The following is a 27,850-nucleotide window of genomic DNA, read 5'->3' as shown; positions in this document are numbered from 1 at the left end:
CTCAAGATCTTCAAGAAAAGGGTGCTAAGGCAAAAAATCACCAAGTTTTCTTCCATCCTTTCTTCAAAAAAACGAAATCACACCCTAAGGTGAGCTTCATACCCCCTATTTTCTGTTTTTATGAGTTTTGTGGGGGGGAATACAAGTGAAAGTGTAGATCTATATGTGTTTTGTATGCCTTGTATGATTTCTATGCTTATATGGGTGTTTTTGTGTGTTTGTGATGTTGGATCTAGCCATAAACCCCCAAAAATCGTGATATACTTTATGTTAAAGGATACTAGCATCAAATATCTTTCTACATACAAAGTGTTCCAAGAAAAATAACTAAATGGCTTAATAACATCTTAATTGGGCTAAAAACTCAATTTTTGGACATAAAATGTTAAAAATATAAAGTTAAAGGGCCCAAAATGACATATCACGAATTCTGATGGATGAGGAGTGTCAAAAAAGTTTCAATAAAATATTTTCTGGAAATATACTCATTTGGAGGATTAAAAACATAAATTTCAAGCTTAATGGGCTAAAAATGACAATTTCGGCCCAATAGGGCCCATTATGCGAAATTTTCTGTTTTGGAGGGCCAAAACTGTGTTTTTCTGTAAAACAGTGGACTACTAGTGTTCCAAGTACTTTTCAAAGGTTTAAAATGCTTTTCAAATTTAAAAAGGACCAAAGTTGCAAAAAAATTTCCAATTTGGGCCAAAATTGTAAAAACTGCGAAAAAGAGGGGTTATAACCGAGAAAACTGCATTTTTAGGGACTTAAACTGTTTTCAATGAAAAATATGCTGAAAAATATTAATTTCAATAATTTTTGGTGTTAAAATGTCAAGAAAAACGATTTAAGGACCAAACCGGAAAGTTATTTAATTAGAGGGTTGAAAAAGTAAATTTTACAAACAATGAGGGGCTGAAAACAGAAAACTTTCAAGGCTAATTCAATACACGCAACTTGATCAAATATTGGCACCGCGACTACCGACGAAATACAATACACGACAATACCAAAAAAATCGTTGTTAAACGAATTGGTTCGGTCTCGAACCAATAAAAATCCAAAACTACTAACGCGACGATAACTCGATTCATACAAGTAACATTTGGGAATTCAATACACACGTGAGAGTGCACAGACGTCTACGCACCATCTTTGGGCCCCAAAGTATAAAATCTTGTTTGTTGGGCCTAGCTAGCCCAATGACCTGATCTTAAGGCCCGAAGACTTCTACCTTACGAGGTGTTGGGTCTTACATGATCTAGCACAGCGTAAAAGGACTTTCAATGGCTTGTATACTATTGGTCCCCAAGGGTCCTTTGGTATTGCTAGTAAAGTCGGTATTTCATGCGAGGCGGGTCAAGGGCCCCTCGTACCTTTTTTTTTATCCCCAACCGGTTAATGGAGTCATCGGGGTCTTCGTGTCCTCTTTCTCTTCGGATGTGGGGAAGTCAGGGCGGTTGGATAACGTGATTAGTACGGACGACGCCTACGGGATCGTTAGTACAGTTATAAACAGGTCGTTTGTGTAACGTGTGTTTATAGCAATTAATCATGCGCAAAAATAATCCAACGTCGCCTGGGATTAATAACTTCACGCGCTGCAATGGTTTTATTCTTAACGTCATGGAATTCAAGAAATTAGGAAAACATCGGGTTTTCCTAGGGTTTTACAATACACACGGTTTTCAAAATGTACACAATTTTGATGAACATTTTCTTACAATTATAGAAACAAACAAGCATACTTATGGATCTTCACAAATGTTTTCAAAAGCTCTTTTCAGAAAATATCGGATTTTCTGGTGGTTTTCAAAATGATACAAAACATTGCTTTTCAAATACCGCTTATGAACTCACCAACATTTCATATGTTGACGTTTTTCAAAATACTTGTATTCTCAGGTAGCCAGTGAATCAAAGGAAAATGTACTCAGTGATGGCTCGCAGGTTACTTATTAACGAATCGAACAATTTATTTTTGGGAATGTAATGTTTAAACATTGTACTTCATGTAAACTTTATCGGTTGTACTATATTAATGCATGGTGACGAATGTTGTTACGTTTCATATATATTCAATGTTATGGTATTCAATTAAGTCACGACAACCCTCGGACGTTTCCGCCGTCTGGTTCGGGGGTGTGACAGAGGCGCCGAGGGCATGAGGGAGAGCCTTTCAGCTGACCGCGGAGGAGGTCCGCGCAGCGCCCGATGTCGTGGCTGGTATGTATTCTTTCATGTATTTATTTTGATGTTGAGATATTATGCTTATGTTATGTTATGCGTAGGTACTTTTCTTGTGAATTCTGTACCTGCCTTGGTGTTATTTGACTCAGGTGCGAGTCGGTCTTTTGTATCTTTGGCTTTTAGTCAGCATATCAGTGTTAGTCGTGAGGCGTTAAGTTGGCCTCTGAGAGTTTCCACAGCTTATTAGAGGGTGATATATACTACGGAGGTTCTCCGAGGTTGCATAGTCGAGATTTTCAGTGTTGAGTTCCCGATTGACCTGGTTCCCATTGCGATGGGTGATGTCTGCGTCATTGTGGGCGTGGATTGGTTGAGCAGATTCGGTGCGGTTATCGACTGTGAGCGACAGGTGGTGACCATACGAGACCCTAGTGGGGGAGTTCTTTCGGTGTACGGCGAGGGTACATGTTCAGGGTCAGCGTTTTGTTCGGCCGCTAGAGCGAGGCAGTGTCTACAGCAGGGCTATAAGGGTTTTGTGGCGTATATGATGGATACTCGGATGGATTCAGAGAGGCCGAGTTCAATTGAGGAGGTTCCGGTGGTGTGTGAGTTCCCGGATGTGTTTCCCGAGGAGTTGTCGGGTGTGCCTCCTGTGAGGCAAGTGGAGTTCAGTATCGATTTGGTTCTGGGGGCCGCGCCTATCGCCAAGGTGCCTTATCGCCTTGCACCTCCAGAGATGCAAGAGTTATCCTTGCAGCTTCAGGAGCTGCTGGGGAAGTGGTTTATTCGGCCGAGCAGCTCGCCGTGGGGAGCGCCTATCCTATTCGTCAAAAAGAAGGATGGTTCACACCGGATGTGTATTGATTACCGGGAGTTGAACAAGCTGACGGTCAAGAACCGTTACCCGTTGCCGATGATCGACGATTTGTTTGATCAGTTGCAGGGAGCATCTTGGTTTTCCAAGATCGATTTGAGCTCTGTATATCATCAAGTGAGGGTGCGGGATGAGGACGTCCAGAAGATAGCGTTTAGGACGCGTTATGGGCATTACGAGTTTGTGGTGATGCCTTTCGGGCTCACCAATGCCCCGGCAGTGTTCATGGATCTCATGAACCGAGTGTGTAGGCCGATGTTGGATCGGTCGGTTATTGTATTTATCGATGACATTCTGGTATATTCGAGGTCTAGGGAGCAGCATGAGGAGCATTTGAGAGAGGTTCTTGGAGTTCTGAGATCGAAGAGGCTTTATGCCAAATTCTCCAAGTGTGATTTCTGGTTGCGGGAGGTCCAGTTCTTAGGACATCTCGTTAACCAGGAAGGGATATTGCTCGATCCGGCCAAGGTTGAGGCGGTGATGAGTTGGGAGGTGCCGAAGTCACCCTCCGAGATCAGGAGTTTCCTAGGGTTGGCAGGGTATTATCGGAGGTTTATTAAGGATTTCTCCAAGATCGCAGTGCCACTCACCAGATTGACCCGGAAGGGTGTTGCTTTTTCATGGGGCCCCGAGCAGCAGGCCTCCTTTGAGACACTTCGCCAGAGGTTGTGCGAAGCCCCGGTGTTAGCTCTCCCGGAAGGGATGGAGGACTTTGTGGTATACTGTGATGCATCGATTTTGGGATTGGGAGCGGTGCTGATGCAGAGGGGGCATGTGATAGCATATGCATCGAGGCAGCTGAAGCCTCATGAGACGAGATATCCCACCCATGATCTAGAGTTGGGGGCAGTGGTGTTCGCCCTCAAGATTTGGCGTCACTATTTGTATGGGGTTCGGTGTACGATATACACAGACCATAAGAGTTTAAAGTATTTGATGGATCAGCCCAACCTAAATATGCGTCAGAGAAGGTGGTTGGATGTGGTCAAGGATTATGATTGTGAGATCTTGTACCACCCAGGCAAGGCTAATGTGGTAGTTGATGCATTGAGCCGTAGGGCGGAGAGCACCCCGCTGCGAGAGGTATGTTTGAGATTGACCGTGATAGCTCCAGTATTGGATGTCATTCGTGGGGCACGGGCCGAGGCTATGCAACCTGAGATGCAGAAGAGGGAACGGGTTGTTGGTTTGGTTTCAGAGTTCGTTACCGATGGTCGGGGGCTTATGACATTTCAGGGGCATATCTGGGTACCGTTTGTGGGAGGAACGCGTACCATTTTGATGGAGGAGGCGCATCGGTCGAAATTTTCGATCCATCCGGGGGCCACTAAGATGTATTTGGATTTGAGAAAGGAGTATTGGTGGCCCTGTATGAAGAGGGATGTCGCGTGGTTCGTTGAGAGGTGCTTGACCTGTCGTAGGGTTAAGGCTGAGCACCAAAGGCCGCATGGTAAGTTGCAGCCATTGGAGGTTACCGAATGGAAATGGGAACAGATCACTATGGATTTCATCACCAAATTGCCAAGGACTGCCAGAGGAGTTGATGCAATTTGGGCGATTGTGGACAGATTGACGAAGAGCGCTCACTTCCTTGCTATCAGCGAGAGTTCTTCAGCAGAGAAGTTGGCGGAGGTGTATGTGAGGGAAGTGGTATCTCGGCATGGGGTTCCGATCTCGATTGTTTCAGACCGTGATGTGCGTTTCACTTCCAGATTCTGGAAGAAGTTTCATGAGGAGTTGGGTACTAGACTGCATTTTAGTACCGCATATCATCCCCAGACATACGGTCAGAGTGAGCGGACGATTCAGACGCTCGAGGACATGCTCCGAGCATGTGTGTTAGATTTTGGGGGTAACTGGGATGCATATTTGCCCTTGGCAGAGTTTTCCTACAACAACAGCCATCATTCGAGCATTGGTATGCCACCCTTTGAGCTGTTGTATGGGAGGAGGTGTCGGACCCCCATTTGTTGGGGAGAGGTTGGTCAGCGGGTGATGGGCAGTACAGAGATCATGCTTCAGACGACAGAGCATATTCAGCAAGTCAGACAGAGGTTGTTGACCGCTCAGAGCCGATAAAAGAGTTATGCAGACAGACGCCGGTCCGAGCTTGAGTTTCAGGTTGACGACCTTGTACTCCTGAAGGTCTCTCCTTGGAAAGGAATGATTCGATTCAGGAAGAGGGGCAAGTTGGGGCCCGATATATTGGTCCTTTCCGTGTGACCGCGAGGGTAGGCCGGGTAGCCTATCGTTTGGATTTGCCAGCAGAGTTGGGGCAGATTCACGACACTTTTCATGTGTCGCAGCTGAGGAAGTGTATAGCCGACAAGTCGGCAGTGGTTCCATTAGAGGATATTCAGGTGGATGCGAGCCTGAATTATGTCGAGAGACCAGTGGCCATCAGAGATCGGAAGATCAAGGTTTTGAGGAACAAGGAGGTACCCCTGGTGTTGGTTCAGTGGCAACATCGAAAGGGATCAGAGGTGACCTGGGAGCTGGAGCGTGAGATGCGTGAGCAGCATCCGGAGCTACTTGCAGAGCAAGACTTCGAGGGCGAAGTCTAGTTCTAGTGGGGGAGAATTGTAACAGCCCGGATTTCCAGGTATCTTTTATGCTTATATGTTTGGAGTTTTGTGAGGGGACTCGGCGAGTTGGAGCTCAAACTCGCCGAGTAGGATCGCGGTTCAGGACGCGGGTTCGCGCCTGGACTCGACGAGTCCAAGGAATGGACTCGGCGAGTCCTCGCTGTTTAATGAAACCCTAATTTCCCGGTCCTAAGCCCTATTTAAAGGACCTTATGGCCCTTCATTGCGGCTACCTTGATCTTGAGAGCACCAAAGCAGCTGAGGGATTCTTGTGAGTGAGATAAGAGGCCATTGTTCACCAAATTTGTGTGTTTTTGCAAGAAAGGAAGAGGAAAGTCAAGCTAGAAGAGTTGGGGAGCTTGGATCTACTTTCATTTCATCAGAGGAGGCTTCTTGAGGTATCATTCAGAGCTTATTTCCGTATTTTTTTGTTGATATGGTCAAATCTAGGGTTTCTTCATGCCTTATTTGCTTTGTATTTGAAGTGTGAGAGGTCCCATGGGGATATGGTGCTTAGATCTAGACCTTAGTAGGTCCAGAGAGTCCCTAATGTCATGCTTTATGTCCTTCCTTTTGGGTTGGAGGCTAGGATTGCCATTTTAGAGGTCATTTCTCCAAAAAGAGCCTTGTAGGTGTTGTATGGTAACCAAGACATGAACTTTACATGATGAATGAGCTTAGGAGGGCCAGATCTATGAGTAGATGGAGCGGATCTGACCTCAGAAGCTAGTTTGAGTTGATGCATGGCATGGACTCGCCGAGTCTGAAGAACAGACTCGGCGAGTAGCATGAAGATTGTCCTTAACCACTCAGCGAGTGGTCCTGTCGAGTTATGGGTTGACTCAGTGAGTCAGGGAGAGTTAGAGAGGGTTGACAGATGGACTGAGTCGAGCTGGAACTCGCCGAGTTGTTCTTGAGACTCGGCGAGTTAAATCGTGGTGGCCCCGCGATTCATGCCAGGTGGAACTCGTCGAGTCAGGGGAGTACTTGACGTGTCAAAAGAGAATCCTAGAGAGTTGGTGAATACGTATAGACTCGCCAAGTCGCCCTAGTGCACTCGCCGAGTCCGGTCAAAATTGACCGTTGACCGTTGACCAGAGTTGACCAGTGTTGACTTGATAGGGGTAGTCAACCTTAGTGGTAAAAGTGTTAATTAGAGATGTATGATGTTATAGGAGGATTATAGCTCGGAGGATCGAGCACGAGTGATTGCCAGGATTCGCGGGTTATCGAGATATACGAGGTGAGTCTTCTCACTATACTTTACCTTGAGTAGGTAATCAGAGTTATGCGACAGAGTATGTGTATGTTACGTGTATGTTATGTGTTGTACTGCATGATGTCTATGTGATTTATGTTGTACATGTTTATAGAGTTGGAACCGTAAGGTTCCCAGAGTTAGAACCAGTGGGTTCACAGAGTAGGGTCTACGGACCCACAGAGTTATAGCCTCGAGTGGCTAATATGTGTTATGTGTGGTATTTTGGGGAACTCACTAAGCTTTGTGCTTACAGTGTTAGTGTTGTTTGTTTCAGGTACTAGTGATGACCGTGGGAAGGCGCTGGCTTGATCTGTACACACGCAAGGGATTTTTATGTGATATGATCTTGGGATTTTGTATGATGTGAATTGAAGATTTAAACTTGATGTTTATGAAAATTAAATGAAAAATGTTTTTATATTTTGCGAAAAATAATTTTGAAATTCACGGTGTTACATATAAAATTATTAATTATATACAAAATTATCACCTTAAGTCACGCCTTACAAACGACGTGGCTCGCCATGGCTTGAAAAAGCTTCAGGCTTTATATTGCCACCAAGTCACTCTTTAAGTTGTTTAAAACCTTGGTTATAGTACAATGCTATAATGGAAAATTGAAAAAAAAAAGTACAATATTATAATGTATATGCAATATGTGTAAGATGTAGTTTGGTTATAGTTTGATATGTTGGTATTTTGTAGTTTGGTAATTGTTAGTTTAGTATAGTACATTGCTAAAATGGAAAAATGAAAAAAAAAATACAATACTATAATGTATATTTAATATGTGTAGGATGTATGCTTAAGTGTATTTGCAAAGTACAATGCTATAATGGAAAAATGAAAAAAGTAGGATGCTATAATCATCATGACCTGAGTTTGTAAATTAAAATGCTATTATGATATGTTACTAATATATTTTGTTTTCTTTGTAGTTGGACATGCTGCAAACAATGCTAAAAGACCCAAAATGTTGTGCGACACTGGAAAAATGGTTTCGATCATTGCTACCAGAAATAAAACTGAAGGAAACGAGGGGAGTGATGAAGACGAGTAGCTACATTTATGATTTATATAATGTTTTGTTTGGATTAGCATTTTAGACTAGTATTTTGTATATATTGCACTATGCTTGGATGAGTATTTTAGCTCGGACGTCGTATATACCATTAAGTGGTTAATGTTTCGAACTAATTTTTTTGCAAATAATGTTTCGTAGCAGTTTTTATACTATTTATACTATTTTTCTAGTTTTAATGTTAAATACTAAAAAAAACAGAAATAAAATTAGTGGCGACAGCTGGGTATTAGTGGCGCCAGCCTTTTAGCGACGACGTTGGTATTAGCAGCAATCTTTGGAGCATTAGCGACGAAGCAACATCGGCGACTTTTTAGCGGCGACATGTCACCACTAAAGGTATTAGTAGCGATGTTTTTCGCTGCCAATACTCGCGTTTCTTGTAGTAGATGTGAAGTTGTACGTGTTCCTTGTCTTCTGTTCTTGCGTTGCAATGGGTAGGGCAAAACTAACATATTGAATTTTGTTGGTAGTCCTTGTCATTTCACTTGTGGACCGAGTTAGATGAAATCATTGAACCGAGTCCAAGCTTTTAAATGTTATAACAAACATGTTGAATCAGATTTTTGGACCCAATCCCCGATCCATACTTAAATCAAACACACCCTTAGTTAGATTACTCAATTTCCCATAAATTTGACGATCCCATGTTCACCAGACAACAACTTTCAGAATAATATAATAAAATAGTAAATATATATTAAACTAATTTTTATGTTTTAAAACTTAAAGATAAATATTAATCTGTGTGGATGGCAGTCCATCTTTTTTCATGATCGGCATGCATATGTCAATTTATCCTTCAATTTTTATCATTTTTTATAATTTTAAATATATATAAGCAAAATTTATCAAACATAAAAAAAACCTATGTTTTTTAGTTAATACAATTTTTAAAATGTTAATATAAAATCTTAAAATAACTTTGAACTCATACGAATAAAGTTTTATAAATTAATCTGCTAATTTACTACTTTTCCCCTTAAAAAATGCACACTTGTCAAACTCCACAAACATCTCATTTTCAGGAGCATGACCAGGACCAAGACTCCCACCACCACACTCTAGCCTTCTTCTTCTCTCTATCTCTACCTCTATATGTCTAAATCTATATTTACTCATATTTTCCACCTTCTTCACTTTCACCAAATCAAGAATTCAAAGATAAACTCAAAGGAAATGTTTAACACTATCAGATCAGTTTATGTCCATACAAAACAACCAGTCGGTAAAGTATCTACAATCATCGGGAGTGTAAGAAGATCTGGCAGTGGCCCTTCCATTAACAACCAGACTAATCCTACCAACACGGAGAAGATTCAACACTCTCAAGAACCTACTCAGAAAGGGTAATTCTATTTACTCTTATGTATTGTAGTTGAATATGTTTAATGTATTTGAAGTAGAGTCTTAATTTACATATTGTAAGAAGGGATCATGTGATGTTGAATTCATTCGGGGATGGATACTCAACAAGGTCAGACGAGGAGGGTTTTGGTGGTACCTTTAGTGGTAACCAATCTCTTTCAGGTAGAGAACAGGAAAAAATTGTTAATGCAAATGCTCCAGGTACGTTCTTCTAAAGATATCTTTTTTTTTTTGAAGCTTTAAACCAACGACGCTAACGTGATTAATGGTTTGTTTTGATTAAAGAATATGACAGGAGTCAAGGGAGCGAAACAGGAGAAAAGGAGGGAGGACGAAATCAACCATAATTCTAATCATCAAGTGTTGTGATTTTTACTTACTTTTTTTCATTTTTATGCATGTTTATTTTACTAATATAATGTAATAAATCAAGTAACTTATGTGAGATATATTTAGCCATTGTATATCATAAGATTTTTATGAGATTGATTACATGCAGAACATCAAGACAGGGATGTGGAACCAATGGATGTCAACATACCTCCAATGAGGAATGAAAGTAGAATGTATGCGTCACATTTGCAATGTTTGGTGATTTGAGTATGACCAGGTCATTTTAACAAAATGAAATTTATAAGATTATCAATACAGTTCAAGTATTGATTTTAAATAAGTCAAGCAATACAGAATATAGACTTATATAAGTTTTCTTTTGGATACCGATATCACCATAATGATAGAAATAATGAGTATTAAAACTCATTGATGATGGGTGTTTAAATTCATTGATAATCAGTTATTGTAACATTTGAAAACGCAATCAATATTTGAACTCATTGATGATAATTTATTAGCCTAAGCTTGAGTTCAAAACCTTGGGACTAAAGAATAGTTTCATAAAATGTCTTTTGGCAATTAATAAATGATCGGTTACCTGTTTTTTTAACAAACGACAAACTATCATACTCCTAACTTCATCCTAAACACCACTTATGTCTCCTAACTTCTAACTTCATCCTAAACACCACTTATGTCCTACTCCTAACTTCATCCTAAACACCACTTATGTCTCCTACTGAGATTTGAAAACATGACCTCTCAAATGAGAGAGTCGCTTCTTACCGTTAGGTGAAAGGCCCTTTTAAATGGTCGGTTACTTATTGGTATCTTAAAAGAATTTGAAATCCTATAAATATCTAGTATGTGATTTTATATTAACCTCATAATCTGAATTTCATGATACCCAAACTGTGGTGGAGCTATATGAGGTAGCGGGGGTACTGTAGCATCCCCAAAAAAATTGTTATATATATATATATATATATATATATATATATATATATATATATATATATATATATATATATATATATAATTATTTGTAAACAAGCTTTATGTTATTGCACTCCGAGCTAAAGGGTTTGTATCATCTTTTTTAATGTCTTGGATAGAATAACTACATAAAATATATTTTTTTTTATTGCTAAAGCAAGTGTAGAGAGAATAAGTTGCGTAATACCATGGATGATCAAGTTTTAAACGATTGTTTAGTCATTTTTATTGAGAAAGATGTGTTTCTACAAGATCTTGATGACAATACCATTGATCAATTTCAAGACATGACGACTAGGCGGATTCAATTGTAACTTCTGCTTAAATTATATATATTTTTTCAATTTACAAATTTAAATATTAAGAAACGCTTTGCATTTACTATTTTGAATCTAGAAATATTTTGTACCCCCATATAAAAATCCATGGCTCTGCCACTGCCCAAACATATGGTCGAAATATCAAATTCAAAAAGTGTTATATATGATCCTTCAAGAAACCCAATAGATTAGTGATTACAGAAATCACCTTATATTCCTCCATAAACCCAACAGTTGAATATGATATTTTTTAGGTTTCTGAAATCATGAGTGAATCTATGAGAGAGATGGCTTCCAAGTTCAACAAGATGGAGAAGTTCTAAGGAAACGAATTTCATCACTGGCAGAAGAAGATGCACTTTCTTCTTACATGTTGAAGGTTGTGTACGTGCTGAGTACACTGATGCTTGAAGTCATGGAAGAAGAGACAACGGAACAAACAAGGAGGATAAGCAAATCGGAGAATAATAAATACATCTGCAGATGCCACATTTGCAATGGTATGGTTGATCCCCTCTTTGATATCTACCAAAACATGGATAGTACGAAAGAATTGTAGGATTCCCTTGAATCTAAGTATCTCGCTAAAGATGCTTCTAGTAAGAATTTTCTGGTTAGCAATTTTTATTAATTATAAGAGGTAGAGTCAAAGTCTGTTATGGAAAAATACAATAAGCTTGTTCATATTCTTGGTCACTTCACTATACACAAGATGAAAATGCATGAATCTGTTGATATAGTAGGTGTGGTTGGCAAGTTACCACCATCTCGAAAGGACATTAAACATACCCTAAAACATCAAAAAGAAGAGTTGTCATTAGTACAACTCATGAGTTACATACGAATTGAATAATCGATCTGTGTTCAAGAATGTGACAAAGATAAAGGAAATGTGATGTTGGATAACATGATATCCCCATGGTCGAATATGATGGCCATGACAAACCAAACAAGAAACCTAAGGGCCTAGTGAATCTCAATAAGAATAATGCTAGAAATAGTGGTGGTGGTGGAAACAATGGGTCTACGGACTTGGTTTCAACAAAAGGAGGTCAAACTTATTCTAATCTTAATAGTTTTGTTTTGAATTATTGTTTATTAATTCCTGAATCATTTTATGATTGTACATGGTTGTTTTACTCAAGTGAATCAATTTATTTTTGAAAAGATCATCGATGATTCGAGAAATTGACACTCATAGATAATGGATCCACAGTTAAGATGTGTGATGAATCAAGTCAACCAGTTTGTGTTGTTGGTGATGTTAATATTTGTGAATGTTTTGATAATATTACCCTTAACTGATGACAAAATATCATTAACAATATATACAATAGGGATTATAACATATTATATACATGGGCCTAAACCTAGAAAATACATATACAAAACACAGTACAAGATGCTAACACCCCCCCCCCCCTCTCAAGCGAAGCATTGGGTGTTGACTGAATCGGAGGTTGGACTAAAATAATAGGAACAATGGATGATCAAGGCCTTTGGTGAAGATGTCGGAAAGTTGTAGGTGAGAGGGAACAAATTAGACCTTGAGTTTTCAAAAAGCAACTTGTTCACGCATAAAATGGTAGTCGATGTCAATGTGTTTTGCATGTTTTTGAGCCACCGGATTTTAGGACAGAAATATGGAGCTTTTTGTCACAAAGAAACAACGAAGAAATAAGTAACTTAACGTGTAAATCTCGTAAAAGATGAACAACCCAAGTTAGCTCATAGGCAGTATTTACAAGAGCCAGATATTCATATTCACAACTAGAATGGGAGACGGTGGGTTATTTGTTCGCACTCCAAGAAATGAGGTTGTTTCGTATAAATTTTGCATAACCATATGTAAAGCGTCAAATCTCTAGGCAACGAGCCCAACCAGATCAGAGTAGCCTTGAACTATTGGTGTAACACTGCATTTCAGGTTTTTCCCTTAAATCCCTTCATTTAAAATATTTGTAAATTGGTCCCTAACCGAGTATGCTCTACGTACTCTATTAGTACGTTGGGCGTACTGGCTCATACGATGGTTGCGGAGGAGCAGACGTATGCGGGGTGTACGTGGGGAGTACGCTCGGCTGGGACAAACCCTAATATTTAGGGTGTGTGCCCTATTTAAAAATCTTAAGTTGTCTTAGGAGTTTCTTATGACCAGCCTCCTCCTCTCAAAACCCTAAGAATGAAACCCTAGCCTTCATTTGAGTGTTTGGGAGCCATTGTTGTGATCTTATGGTGTTTTGGATCCTTGAAGGATGTGAAGCTTTGGTGGACTTCGAGCTTGAAGATCCAGAATCTTCCTCAATTTTACAAGCTATTTGAGGTATAAAGCTCTTAACTTGATGAATCATTTGGTTAGATCTAGTTAGGGCTTGTTTTTATGCTTTTTATGGTCCTTTAAGCCATGCTTGAGAGTATGAGCTACCCTAGAAGCTCGGGATGGTAAATCTTAGCATTTTTGAGGTCCCTTGTTCATAAAAATCCAATCTTGATGAATCATCTTGGTCCATGCATGGGCTAGAGTTATTATTATGGTTCTTTTTGAGTTATGGGCCCCATGAAGTCATGAAAGGGTATAAATTTGCCAACTTTACATGTTAAGACACTAGTGAGGATCAGATCTGAGAATTTCGCTTACTTACATAACTAAATAAGCTCTTAATGGCGAATTTATGCATGTTGTGAGTACACGGGGTGTACCCAGCTCGTACGCAGCGCGTATTGGCCAAAAGAGGCGTACGCAGGCCATAAGTCTGAGTACGACGGGCGTACTCAGCAGCTTTGAGTTTTGTTGACTTTTGCGATTTGGGCCATATTTGGACTTTTAGGGTTTTGTGCCAATAGACTTTCTGACTCTGGTCATTTTTATGCTTTGATCCTTCTTGGATTTAGGCCCATAACGGGCTTTGGGCCTTATTTAGGAATTTAGGCCATATTGGGCTTTTGGAGCCATTGGGTTGGGCCTCAGTTATTAGGCCAAGTGAGGAAAGGGTAAAATGGTCTTTTACCCTGGGAGTTGGACAAATGAATGAGAATCATAGTTATGGTTATGAACCAATTATTAATTGGGGTTTTATTTGATTTATTAGCGCGGGGATTTTTCCGGATCAACAGTCTGAGCATTTATCTAATTTTCAACAGTTTGAGGTGAGTCTCCTCACAGTATTTGCGAGTTGAGGGCACCAATGTTGACTCTTGATTTATTATGATTAGGGTGCTAGTTGTTTGTGTGACTCTTGCATGTATAGTATATGATATGTGTATCGGGCGGGGCCTGATGAGTGTATTGTATGTTATTTTCCTTAGTGATTCTTGCATGTGTTTTATGTGTCTGTATGAATGTCAGACGGGGCCTAATAAATGTGATAAGGTAGGGGCCATCTCATATTATTGACAGATATGTTCTGAGTAGGGCTCGATGTAAGTCGGGGCCTGATGGTTGTTGGGCATGGACCATTGTATGTTTGATATGTATGGTATGACGTATTCTGTGGAGCTCACTAAGCTTCAAGCTTATGGTCTTCAGTTTATGTTTCAGGTCCTTCTAGATTGAAGGGGAAGGGCTCAGGATGATCGCATGGCACACACCACATTGTTCCACATTTTGTTGATTTGATGTACTCGGATGATTATTGACATACTCTGATTTTCCTTTATGGTTTTATAAAACCATTTTGGATGATGGTTTTATTATTTAAATGAAATTTTTGGTCTTAATTTTTGGGACGTTACAATTGGGTAGTCTGCAGAATGGGAAAATTTAAGGTCACAATGGATCGTACCCCTAAAATATCGAAGAATGCATTTAACAACCAAGAAGTGGGAATCAGTAGGTGCTTGGAGAAATTAACTAATAGAGCTCATTGGAAAAGAAAGTTTGGGGTGAGTAATAATGAGGTATAGTAATGCTCCAACGAGTGACCGATAGAGAGTAGGATCACGAAATGGCCGATCTTGGGCACTATTAAGTTGAGCAACAATGTCCCATGGGGTGGCAATAGGTTTAGATGTAAGCATTTGAGCATGATCAAGAATGTCCCTGGCATATTTAGTTTTTCTAGGGAATAAACCGTTGCTGGTGTGTGTTACTTCCAACCTAAAAAATAAATCAGACGCCCTAAGTCTTTAATTAAGAACTCCTTATCCGTTTGTTTAATGAAATTGTGTAGGAATGTAGAGTCATCATCGATGACAATAATGTCATCAACATAAAGTAGAAAATATATAAGAATAGTGTCATGGGAGTACACAAATAGGGAAGTATCTAGTTCACTGCAGTGAAAACCAAGTCTTGTAAGGTAGTCGTTTAACTGAGTAAACCAAGAACGGGGTGCTTGCTTGAGTCGGTATAAATCCTTTATAAGACAACATACATAATCAAGAAACCATGACTCAATGTAACCTGGAGGCTGCTCCATGCAAAGAGATTCATCCAAAACACCATTTAAAATGCATTTTTAACGTCAAGTCGGTTAAGCGACCAGTTGTGTTGAACAGCTAAAGCGAGAACAGTTCTAATAGTAGCAGCTTTAACAACAGGACTGAAAGTATGAGTATAATCAAGACCAGGAAGCTGATAGAAGCCTTGAGCTACTAAGCGAGCTTTTAGACGGTCAACAGTGCCATCAAACAAATATTTTGTATGGTAAACCCACTTAGAGCCAACAATGTTTACTCTGACTGGTCGAGGTACAAGTTGCCAGGTGTGGTTAGCTCTCAAAGCACTTAATTCTTCATCCATAGCTTCAACCCAACCTAGGTGTTTTAATGCAAGTTTAATGTCTTTGGGTTCAGACTGAGCTAATAAGGTAGCAACAAGACCATGAGGTTCATCAGGAAAATGTCTTGGTTTAGAAATACTAGTTTTGGATCTGTTCCACATTTGATGGCGAGACCCATCATGGTTAGGCTGAGTCGACGCATTTGCATGCTTAGAAGAGGAATAAGTCATTGTAGATGTCACTAGCATGGAAGTGGGAATATCAGCAGCTGAGTGGACTGGCTCATCAGAATGAGTGCAAATCTAACATGGACCAGATAAGTGAGGTGTAGCCAGGACTGGAGATGGTTCGGTTGGAATAGTAACCGAAAAATGTCTTCTAGCAGGTCTTTAAAAATAGAAACATCCAAAGCATTAGGATTAGTAGATCCATTTAAACCATAAGCATTTGGGAAGAGATGCTCATCAAATTGAGCATGACAAGAAACATAAGTGCACCCTATTTGAGTGTCTAAACAACGAAAACCTTTGTGATGAGAGCTATAACCCAAAAAGATGCAAGGTATAGTATGTGGCGAGAATTTTTTGGCATAGTAGCTCGTGAACACGGATAAAAACGGAAGCCAAGTGGATGAAAAATCGAGTAATTGAGAGTAGAGTTAAATAACAACTCAAATGGCGACTTTCCTCTAAGTAAAGAGGAATGTAACCAGCTTATGGTAAAAACACCAGCTTCAAATGCCTCAACCCAGTAAGTAAGTGGAACAAAACCATGAAACGCTAAGGCCAAACCAGTTTCTATGATATATCGAGGTTTGTGCTCAGCTTTACCATTATGAGCAGAAGTGTAAAGACACGACATCTGATGATGAATACCACATTTCATTAAATGTTCCTGAAATTATTTTAGAGATAAACTCAGCTCCACCATATGTTTGAAAGACCTTGATTTTAACTAAAAATTGATTTTCAACAAGTGCTTGAAATCGTTGAAATATATCAAAAAATTCTGATTTTTGGTGCATAGGATAAAACCACATGAAGCAGGAGTAATCATCAACAAAAATGACATAATAATGATAAGCATGTTTAGACGAAATAAGTGCAGCTCCCCACAAGTCACAATAAACTAAATCTAATACATGAAAAGCACGTTTATCATTCTTATGAAAAGGCAACCGCATACTCTTGGCCAATTGGCAAGACTGACAAAGAATTAGTTTGGACAAGTGAGAAGTAACAGACCCAAGTCCTTGTTTATTAAGGAAAGTAAGAATATCATAATCAACATGACCCAAACAGGCATGCCAAAGTTCAAAAAAAAGAACGAAGACATCGGTTTTGAAGATCACTGATGAAAGCAACATCACCTCGTTCCAGAATATATATAGACCAAGTTCACGTCGGCCTCTTCCCACGATCATCCCTGTTTCCTTGTGTTGAATAAAAAATGAAACATCATCAAATAAAACAACGACTGTAAGATCTCGAGTTAGTTTACTAATAGATAAAAGGTTTTGGTAATCTGGGGAATAACTAAAACATCCTGTAATAATAAATTACGAGTAATGGAACGCGATCCAATGTGAGAAATAAATAAGTGATTACCATTACAAACATAAACTTGATTATTACCATTATAAGAGGTCATCCAATCAAGTTGAGAAGCGTTTGAGGTCATATGTGAAGACGGACCAGAATCGATATACCAATCTGATGCATTGGTCGATGTGACAACCCGGAATTTTCATTTGTTCAAACTTTAAAGTCAAACACTTAAATTAAAAGTCAATTACATTCCTTATAATTTTTAGCCAATTTAAAGTCTATTTGAGTGTTTTTAGTATTTATTCTTCAAACGAACGGATGAAAGGAAGTACTGTCTCGAGTCTTGGAGTTGCAAAACCGCACATACCACCTTAATAAGGAGTTCACGGCCAAACTTTTAGAGTTTGGCCCGTAAACTCCCTAGTGGCCATGAACTCATGCCTTAGGCATGAGTTTACTCCCCAAACTCCTCACTTTTCACTTCCATTCTCAAGAACACCCTCTATTCTCTCTCAACTATCATCCCGTCTTTCACCCGATCTCCTGAAAATGTAAGTGTTTCTCGACTTGATTTGTTGTTATAACATAACACCTAGTGTTTATACATCATTTCATCCATTCAATTTTGTGTTTTACTTAGATCTTCAAAACACCAAGAACACACACTAGTTTTCTTGGACCTTAAACCCCAAATCAAGCTTCTATCTTGTAAGTACACTTGCCCTAGCTTCTTGGGTGCTTAATATGAACTTGATAACACTTGAAAATCATCAAATAACACAATAACAAGGGATTTTATGGCCAAGGATGTTCTTGGGCCGTAAACCCCTTTTTAAGTGGTAAAATGGACATTAGTCCCTTCCTAAGCCTTGGATGCCAACCTTGAACTTTCCTAGAAGTGTTTAAGACCTTAAACAACAATCAAAACATGTCCCTAAGAGAGTTTATAGCCGTGATCACATAAGAATATGGTCATTTGGCCGTAAACTCCACAAGGTGGTCTTATTATGCCCCTAATGCTTTCCTAAGGCTTGGACTTGATCATTTGATGCCCAATCATGACTTGTAAGACCTCAAAACACAATTTGGCACTTAGTACCATGAGTTTACGGCCCTAAACTCATGGGGAAATTGTCATGGGCCGTAAACTCCATAAAGGGGTGGTTCATGGGCCATAAACTCCAATGTCTTGTCATACAACCCTTAGGTGCAACCCTTTGGTGCCTATAGCACTTAAATCAAATTGTTTCCATGACCTAGGGTGTCTTAACTTGATTAATTAGTTATTAGTTGACTAATTAGATTACATATATGTTTATTATATGATAACTAGGACCATTGTGTGTGTTCAAGTCCTCACTTGACACCTAGCACCTTGTCCGACACTTCCGAACAAACCACTCACTGCAGGTGAGTTCATACCCCTTAATTAACCTTTTAAATGTTTTTAAATGTTTTTAAATGCGTTATGGGGGAATACAAGTTGAATCATGTTTAGTTATTATATCAATCACATGTGATTAATAACTAGCCTGCAAATGGATTTACTATACGTTAACTGTTTTACCAGCAATGAGTTCATACCCCTTAATTAACCTTTTAAATGTTTTTAAATGTTTTTAAATGCGTTATGGGGGAATACAAGTTGAATCATGTTTAGTTATTATATCAATCACATGTTATTAATAACTAGCCTGCAAATGGATTTACAATACGTTAACTGTTTTACCAAACAGATTTCTTCAAATGACTTTCTTAAACGTTTTTACATGTTTAAAACTCTTTATCAAACTATCTTACATACTATAAGTTTCTTTTCAAACTCTGTTACAAATGTGTTTTCAAACAAAGGTTTTCCTTATACTTAAACTGTTTTATCAAACAAAATACTTTCAAATCGTTTTACAAACTGACATCAAGTCATCATTTCTTAGTATTAAACTTTTCAAAGGTTTTACAAAACTTATTTTATGCTTTTATATTGTCAAATGCATGCCCATATATGTATAGTTATATAAGTAATGTTTAAAGGACTTAGGAAGGCTAGTTCACTTTATTTCCCTTTCCTCATTGGGATGTGGCTTTAGGGTATCGATTAGTCATCCGAATATCGTCTAAATATTAGTTATATACCATGTATACATATATAGACATGAAAGTTCCTCAGTCAGTTCAGTACCTTTGGGTAGCAAAGGCATACTTTCGGTTATACACGTACATTATTAGTAACTATTATAGGTATAGTTAGGAGATACTACTTACCATTCCAAGTACAAGGAATCACACAAGAGTCAGTTCATTCATGAGTCTATGCTAGTACATTACATGTTACATGAATACGTTTACATAGATACCTTTACATGGATACTGTTACGTAGATACTATATGATGAGATACTATTACATAGTAAACATGTAGATTAGATCTGTCTATCCTAGTACAAAAGGATACTATACAGGACTAACCATTCCGGCACCCAACTATTAGCAACAGAGGTAATAAACATCTACAGATGCCTACAGTTAATACTTATACTAGGGTACCTTTACAGGACTAACCATTCCTACAACCTGCTGTTAGCTACAGAGGAAAATGAACATCTATAGATGTTCAAGGTTAATACTATTCGGCAGTCGCGATGTCAGGGTTTATCCTACTACAAAAGGATAATACTTATATGGCTATATTTTCCCTATTACTTTTATTTTGTGATACATTCACATAAACGACAAGGTAGACTATATATATATATATATATATATATATATATATATATATATATATATATATATATATATATATATATATATTGTTAATAGTAGTCATACAAGGGAAAAACCATCTTTGTTACTTTCAAAACAGTTAAGTCTTGGTAGAAGACTACTTTTTATACTAGTAGAAATCATAGGGATTTTCTAGGGTTTTCAAACGTTATTCGACTACTTACAAACATTTTCATACTTATACAAACATTTCTCCAAATGGTTACAAGTCTTTACTTCACAGTTTTATAAATTAACGACACATTAATACTTATGAATTCCCCAGCTTTTTGGCAGATACTCGCTTTCAAAATACTTGTATTCTCAGGTCACAAATAGACAAGTACGACGACCAGGTTTTGTGAAGTCGGAGAAATCAAGACTCCTATTTTATTTTGATTAATCATTATGTTGTCTTATACTATGAAAGAACACACTTGTAATTAAAATTATACTATTAATGCAATGGATGTTGTTGTTGCTTATTTACTACTTTGCATTGTTGTGATACATTACATGACGTCCTCCGCCCCAGAACGTTTCCGCCGTTCTCGGTTTTGGGGTGTGACAGTCAACTAAATATTCATAGCATTAAAAGTTGAAGCTAAATGGGCTTGCGGTAATGAAGTGGTTGAGCAAGCATAACGATCAGGGAATTCAACAGCATAATGACCATCAACTTTACAGATTTAACAGTATGGTACATAAGGGTGATGTTGAATTTAATGCCCTGAGTTAGAGTTATTGGAAGAACTAGGAGCATGAAAAAAGGCAGAACCACCAGAAAAAGATGAATGCCCATGAGAGCGACCACCACGTTGACTGTTGTGTGAATTTGAACTATTATTTTTTGTAAATTCTACAGGTGTTGGTTGAGAATATTCCAGTGATTTTGGAAGATGGAGTAACGTTTCGCTTCAGATATAACATCTCAAAGAGATGGTGTAAGTATAATACGCATTTGTGATAAGGAGAATGTAGAAAATATTGGACCAAGGCCACGGCAGGACCAATGTAACTTGTTAGTCTCAAAAACAGGAGAACCAATAGCTGCAAGTTGATCACAGTAGGAGAGAAATTTGGTACTATACAGAGTGACAGAATCATTACCTCTGGATGTATGTTGTAATTCATCATTTAGTTGAATTTCACGTGCCTTAGAGCAAAGAGAATACGCTTTTTGTAGGGCACTCTACATATCAACAACATTTTTACAACCTAGGGTTTCAGCCATGGATTCCTTAGTCAAGGAAGAGAGAAGGAGGTTGTGCAATCGTCGATCCTGAGCAAGTTAATCTTTATTAGCTTTTCGTATGGCCACATCAGAGGATAATGATTATGGAATAGGCTTAGTAGCATCCATATAGCCAAACAAATCTTGAGAAGTGAGAAGAGTCTCCACTTGGTTATGCCACAAGTGGTAATTTGCAGAGGTAAGTTTGATTGTAATCATATGAATGAGAGTGGCATATGGAAGAGCGAAGTTAAAATAGACCATGGTGAAAAGATACAGTCGCAGGCACAGAGCACGCAATAAGGTTTTAAAAAAGATACGTGAGGGGTATCCAATCTGATACCATGTGAATGTTTTGAGAATATCACCCATAATTGGTGATAGAATATCATTAACAATATATAAAATAGGGATTACAACATATTGTGTACATGATCCTAAACCTAGAAAATAAATATACAAAATAGAGTACAAGATAATGGGATACTTATGGGCTAGCAGTATTCAGTTTACTTCTAGAAAAAACATTAGAGTTATTTGATGATATTTCAAAGCTTTGCAAGAACCTGGTTAGTGGTAGTCATTAAAATTGTGATGTTTTTAGTCATGTTTATGAATCAGATATATACACCATATCTTGATTTGGCATGGTTATTGGTTTTGGAGATCTATGTAGTAGTATGTTTCATTTAAATGTGTTTAATACATTATCTTATGATGATAATTTTGTTTTGGTATCATCTTTTTCTTTTACATCTTCTAAAACTAATGAATCTATGTTATGACATGCTCATTTTAGGTCATGTCAATTTTAGAAGAATGTATCCAATATCAAAAGATGGATTAATTCCACCTTTTGAGAATAGTGCTGAAAAATGTAATCCTTGCATGTTATCAAAAATTAAAAACAATTGTTTCTAAATGTTATAAGGCATTTTGTAATTTTGGATTTGATACATAGTTACCTTTGTGATTTCCATTATAAACATTCTTTTTGTAATAAAAAATATGTGATTACTTTAATTGAGGATCTGATTCGGTTTTTCTATGTGTATTTGTTGCATTTTAAAGATGACACTTTTAAAAGTTCAAAATATACAAAATCGAGGTGGAATTGGAATTGGGAAATTTAGTTAAATGTCTTAGAACTGATCATGGAGGGAAGTATATAGATTCTCATTATTTCCAATTAGTTGGAATCATCTAACCATGACTCCATATACATCACAAAAAAAGGTGTTACCAAACATCGAGTTTTGAAAGAAAATGTTAACTCAATGCTATCTTATTCGGGTTTGAGTAAGGGATTTTATATAGAGGCGATGCCTACTGCATGTTATGGCTTGAATATAATTCAAATAAAATGAATAAAACATCCTCATTCGAACTTTGGTTCAGAAAGGCTCCAAATTTTGGTTATTTTTGAATTTGGGGTTGTTGGACGGTTGTAAAATTATCCAATCCCAAAGAAAATACTTTGGGAGAGAGAGAAATTTCAAGGCATACAGGTTCTATGTTATATAACCTAATGATGTGGGGTTGGTATACTTATATATATATATATATATATATATATATATATATATATGTGTGTGTGTGTGTGTGTGTGTCTGTGTAGGTCATGGATTGAAAAAACTAGACAATGTTAGAGTTTAGGGAATCAGAAATAACAATACATACAAACTTGGATAGATTCAAGGATCATGCTTTCAAACACTTTCTAAAATCTGTAATTTGTCCCTTTTGCCTAGGGTACACGAATTCGAAATTGGGATAATCCAAGAATGAACCAATCTAAATTACATGCCTAATTTAGATTGTGAATACATGATACCTTGCTTGATGTGTTCTTGACAGATAGAGAAAACCTTAACGAACATATTTTCGAGTATATGTGTTGTAACCCTTTTTCTGGAACATAAAACATCATATCATATCATATACTATATTATAAAGGAAGCATTTTTCCTTTCACCACATTCATTTGAAACTCCCATGACTTTTCAATTTCTTCCTAATAATAATTATAAGTTTGTTAATAAGGTTAAATAAATATCAAACCTAAAGTGTAAACATATATAAACTAAATTTCAATATTAAAATAACATCTTACTTCTACTTATAAAGTTATGTTTTTTAACTTTAACATATTATACTAAATTTATTAGTTTTAATATATTCTTGAATGTAAATCATTATCATTTTAAGGATACAATTTTGGAACAATTTGTATAAAATACTTAAATTATTAATTTAAATATAACATTACAGGGTCAAATTAAATACAAATTTTAGTTTAACTTGAACAACCCAAAAAAATATTTTGTAAATAGTTAAAAGTGATAAATTATACTGTCTTTCTAATAATGATTATAAGTTGGTTAATAAGGTTAAATAAATATCAAACCTAAAGTGTAATCATAATAAACTAAATTTCAATTTAAAATAATATTTTTACTTCTACTTATAAAGTTATGTCTTTAACTTTTAACATATTATACTTAATTTATTATATTTAAAATGTTGTTGTATGTAAACCATTATCAGTTTAAAAGTACAATTTTTTAACAGTTTGGAAAAAATACTTAAATTGTTAATTTAAATATAACATTATAGTGTCAACTTAAATATAAATTTCAGTTCCACTTAAAAAACCAAAGAATATATTGTAAATAGTTAAAAGTGATAAATTGTAGTGATAAATGCAAAAACTAAATTGTAATATCAATTTAACTAAAACATTTCATAAAGATATTTTTATAATCGTTAAAAGTTTTCAAATAAGTAGCTTAAAATAACTGACAATAACAATAATTAAAAATAACTTTATATAAATGATTATATTGTTACCTTTAAAATCAAAAAACAATGTTTAATGTTTTAAATAATTATAATGATAGAAATTTAAACATTAATAAACTTTAAAAAATTAATTAACAATAACAACAATTATAAATAACATTAAACCATATATTTTATTTAACTTTATTCATGTGTAACTTACGAGTATAAGTCATTCAAACGATTGAGATTATGCACTTATAATAGATGTATATATTATCATATAATTAAAAATAATCAATATACTATATCAATTTAGTATACGAATTATTATATCAAATTTAACAACAACGTTATTGTTATATTTAAAAAAAACATATATTTGTAAGGACTTCAACTATATAAGTGTTTCTACACAATGCACGGACATTCGCCTAGTATTATTATACAAGAGGGAAAGGTGGTTATCAGTGGTTTCATGCAAATTTGGTGCCAAAACAGGTAGGTATTGGACATAACCAGCACATGCATCATCATGATGTTATCAAGTGGGTTTTAATGGGAAATGCATGGCTGGAACATAAAATCCATTTAGGTTTAGGGGTGCTGCCCCTTGGAACCCCATCCGCTGACCGGTCAGTGGAACCATCGCCAAGGGATATACCTATTGGACCCTACTAGGGGCACTGCCCCTAGACCCCACCAAGGGGCGCTGCCCCCGGACCCCCGTATCCCGAGCTAATATTAATCACTCCAAGTGTGCACCCCGCACCTCCAACCTCGGTGAGTGAAATAGAAAACAACATATCTTAATGTTAATAACAACTACACTAAAACATTTTGATAACACTAAAATCACCGATAAACAAGGCAAACAACGAGATCAGAATTTACATATTACAATCTAAATACACAGGGAGCAATACCAGTTGGACCAACTAAGATTGTGGTTCTTTCCCATGAATTTGTACCAATTAAATACCAAAGTGATTGTACTGTAGTCTACCAATGTAAGGGAAGAAAGAACTTTATTAACATACTGTCGTTCTTTGCCTTCCAAAAATATCGTATTAGTCGGTAAAAAAATTGCATAGCAAGGAGTTTTCTCTTTTTTGGGCAATGATCCCACATGGCTTTACTTAAAAAAGGATAACTAACTAGTAGGTGATTCACCATGACATAGACCGCATATCATCGTTGTGATAACCCAAGTTGTTCCGTTACATTTCCCCGTTACCGTTAACGGAATATTCCAGTTATAAAAGTTCCGTTAATTAGAGGTCGTCAATTTAATAAACATTTCAATTGTTTATGTTTAATATGTCGTTAAGTCGTGATGAAAGGGAATAAAAACACACAACACACAATTCCATTTATTTGGAAAAGTTAGTTTTTATTATTACGACCACTAAATAGGGTGCGACCAAAAGCCCCGTTTAACGGCAGTATCAGGTAAAATTCCACTGAGCCCTAACTCGAAACCCTATATAAAGGTGAGTGGAGTCCATTGGAGACTTTTTACACACTCTCTCTCTCTATACTCTCTCTCTAGACCCGTTTTCGCCCTAAATCCGCAACCAAACGCTTCCAAATCGTAAGTCCACTTACCCTAGCTTATTCTAAACATATTGATTTGTGTTTATAGCTAAAAATTCAGACTTAGAAGCTGTTAGAATGGAGTTTATGGCTTAAGCTCCTTCTTAGGCCATAAACCCGTTAAACAAGGCCAAAAGACCCCAGACTTGTCCCTAATGGCTTGGAAATAAATTAGGGATTTAGCCTAGGAGTGTTTGATCAATTAAAGCAATCAATTTAGGGGGTAAAAGAGAGTTTACGGCCCAAGCACAAGCTTAGGCCGTAAACACCTCTAAATCTTGTTAAAAAGCCCCAAAAACACTCCCAAACCACCCTAGGCTTAATACATAAATTAGGGGCTTAACATTTCGGGTTTAAACCATTTAAACACAATGAAATGAAAAGGAAAAAGGAGTTTACGGCCCAGGTATATACCAAGGCCGTAAACACCCCTAAATGTGTCAAAAATGTGGTTTTTGACCCCCCAAATGGCCTTAGACTATTTCTATAAAATGCTAGGAAGGTATTAAGGGCTTAAAATCAAAGAATTGTGGGTGTATGAGAGTTCACGGCCAAGCCATAGAGCTTACGGCCGTAAACTCTCAAGGATTGGTCTTTTGGACCATAAACTCTAAAGGAGTGCCCTTTTGGAACCCCAAACACCCCCTATAGCCTTGAATAATTACTAGAAGTGAGTTAAGGGCTTAAAACTTCATCAAATCCATGATATGAGAGTTTACGGCCGTAAACTCCCTTGGGAGTTGTCCCTAGGCCGTAAACTCCAATATGATGCCCTTAGAAGCCTTAAACCCACTCATGCCTTTTTGGAAATGTACTTAGAAAAATCCCATGAACAAGCTAGAAGCCTTAAACACACTAGATCCCCTCACCATGAGTTTACGGCCGTAAACTCATGGTGAGATGTCCCTGGGCCGTAAACTAAGCTTTGGGAGTTTACTCTTGGAGAGTAAACTCAATTCCTAAGCCACACACACCTTTAGACGCTACCCGGGACACCCAAACACTTCTCCAAAGTGTTTTCCGCTCCTTTGAGCGCGTATACTTGTTTAATTAGTATTAAATATACTAATTGTATGTGAACATATGTTATCATATGTTAAATAGGTCATTAAGTGTGTTCGAGTCCTTGCGTGACACCGAACACCCAAACGGCACCTTCGTCGGACCTACTTACACCAGGTGAGTTCATACCCCTGAATGAACCTTTTAATGTTTTTACATGTTTTATAGGGGGAATACAAGTTAAACATGCCAGTTATCATATCAATCACATGTGATTGATAACCCACATGCTCAAGATTTTACCACACTGTACACTGTTTTACCGAGTAGGACACTATAATGGTTTTCAAAAAGGTTTTTCGTTTGTTTCAAGACTCTTATTTATACTGCTTTATTTAAAACTCACTTTAAACTGGTTTATAAAGGTTTTACAAGATTTTAATCAAAGTTCTCTTTCACAACGTATACTTTTACTTGTTAGTTACTGCTGCTTCACTTATACTTATTTTATACTCCTACTTAGTAATGCTTTCACTTATACTTGTAGTCGCTTATACTTGATAGACGCTCTTACTTACCTTATCGTCGTTTCCACTTCGTGATACACTTACACTTGGTACACTTATACTTCACGATTCGATTATCCCACTCTGTACGCTTATACTTCGCGACTCGGATATTTCACTGTACGCTTATACTTCACAAGTCGGTTATTCCACACTGTACACGTATACTTAACGGTATGATTCCACTTGATACACACTCATTCGTAGTTAGATGTATGCATGTGCTTGTATAGGTACATATAAATAATGATTGAAAGACTTAGGAAGGCTCGTCCGCCCTATTTCCTTTTCTTCGTTGAGATGTGGTCTGGTGGGATCGGATGGCCGTCCGAAGGTCGTTTGGGTCATTAGTTATATATTATGTATATGAGTATGGTCATACAGGAAGTCTCTAGTCAGTTCAGTTAAGAGTCTCTACCTCTAGTCTACAGTTACATTAGAAACACACTACCCACTAATTTGGAAGTCTCTACCTCTAGTTCAGCACTTACACACTACCCACTATTTGGAAGTCTCTACCCACTATTTGGGATGCATCTTCAGGACACGGCCTTCTCCGTCGTCTAGTTGGTAACCAGAATCTCCTGTAGGGAGAGCGGACATTGTGTGTATAGATCTATACGGGATTGA

The 27,850-nt window shown here is 37.4% G+C and overlaps 1 long non-coding RNA gene and 1 pseudogene across 1 annotated transcript; one reads left to right on the top strand and one right to left on the bottom strand.

Moving 5' to 3' along the window:
• The first annotated feature begins 9,148 nt into the window (after positions 1-9,148).
• LOC145094634 (uncharacterized) lies at positions 9,149-9,855 on the top strand. The gene is made up of 3 exons (XR_013703451.1): positions 9,149-9,340; positions 9,424-9,560; positions 9,645-9,855. It is a non-coding gene; the product is annotated as an uncharacterized LOC145094634 (long non-coding RNA).
• A 5,600-nt stretch (positions 9,856-15,455) lies between these two features.
• On the bottom strand, positions 15,456-15,962 carry LOC145095634 (putative mitochondrial protein AtMg00820 pseudogene; annotated as a pseudogene).
• Between the last annotated feature and the right edge of the window lie 11,888 nt (positions 15,963-27,850).

This window comes from Lactuca serriola, chromosome 3 (genome assembly GCF_051521515.1).
Source record: "Lactuca serriola cultivar US96UC23 chromosome 3, Lser_US96UC23_V15, whole genome shotgun sequence".
In the NCBI taxonomy this organism is placed as follows: Eukaryota; Viridiplantae; Streptophyta; class Magnoliopsida; order Asterales; family Asteraceae; genus Lactuca; species Lactuca serriola.
Note: the sequence above shows the minus strand (reverse complement) of the source record. Positions and strands in the feature narration are given on the sequence as shown.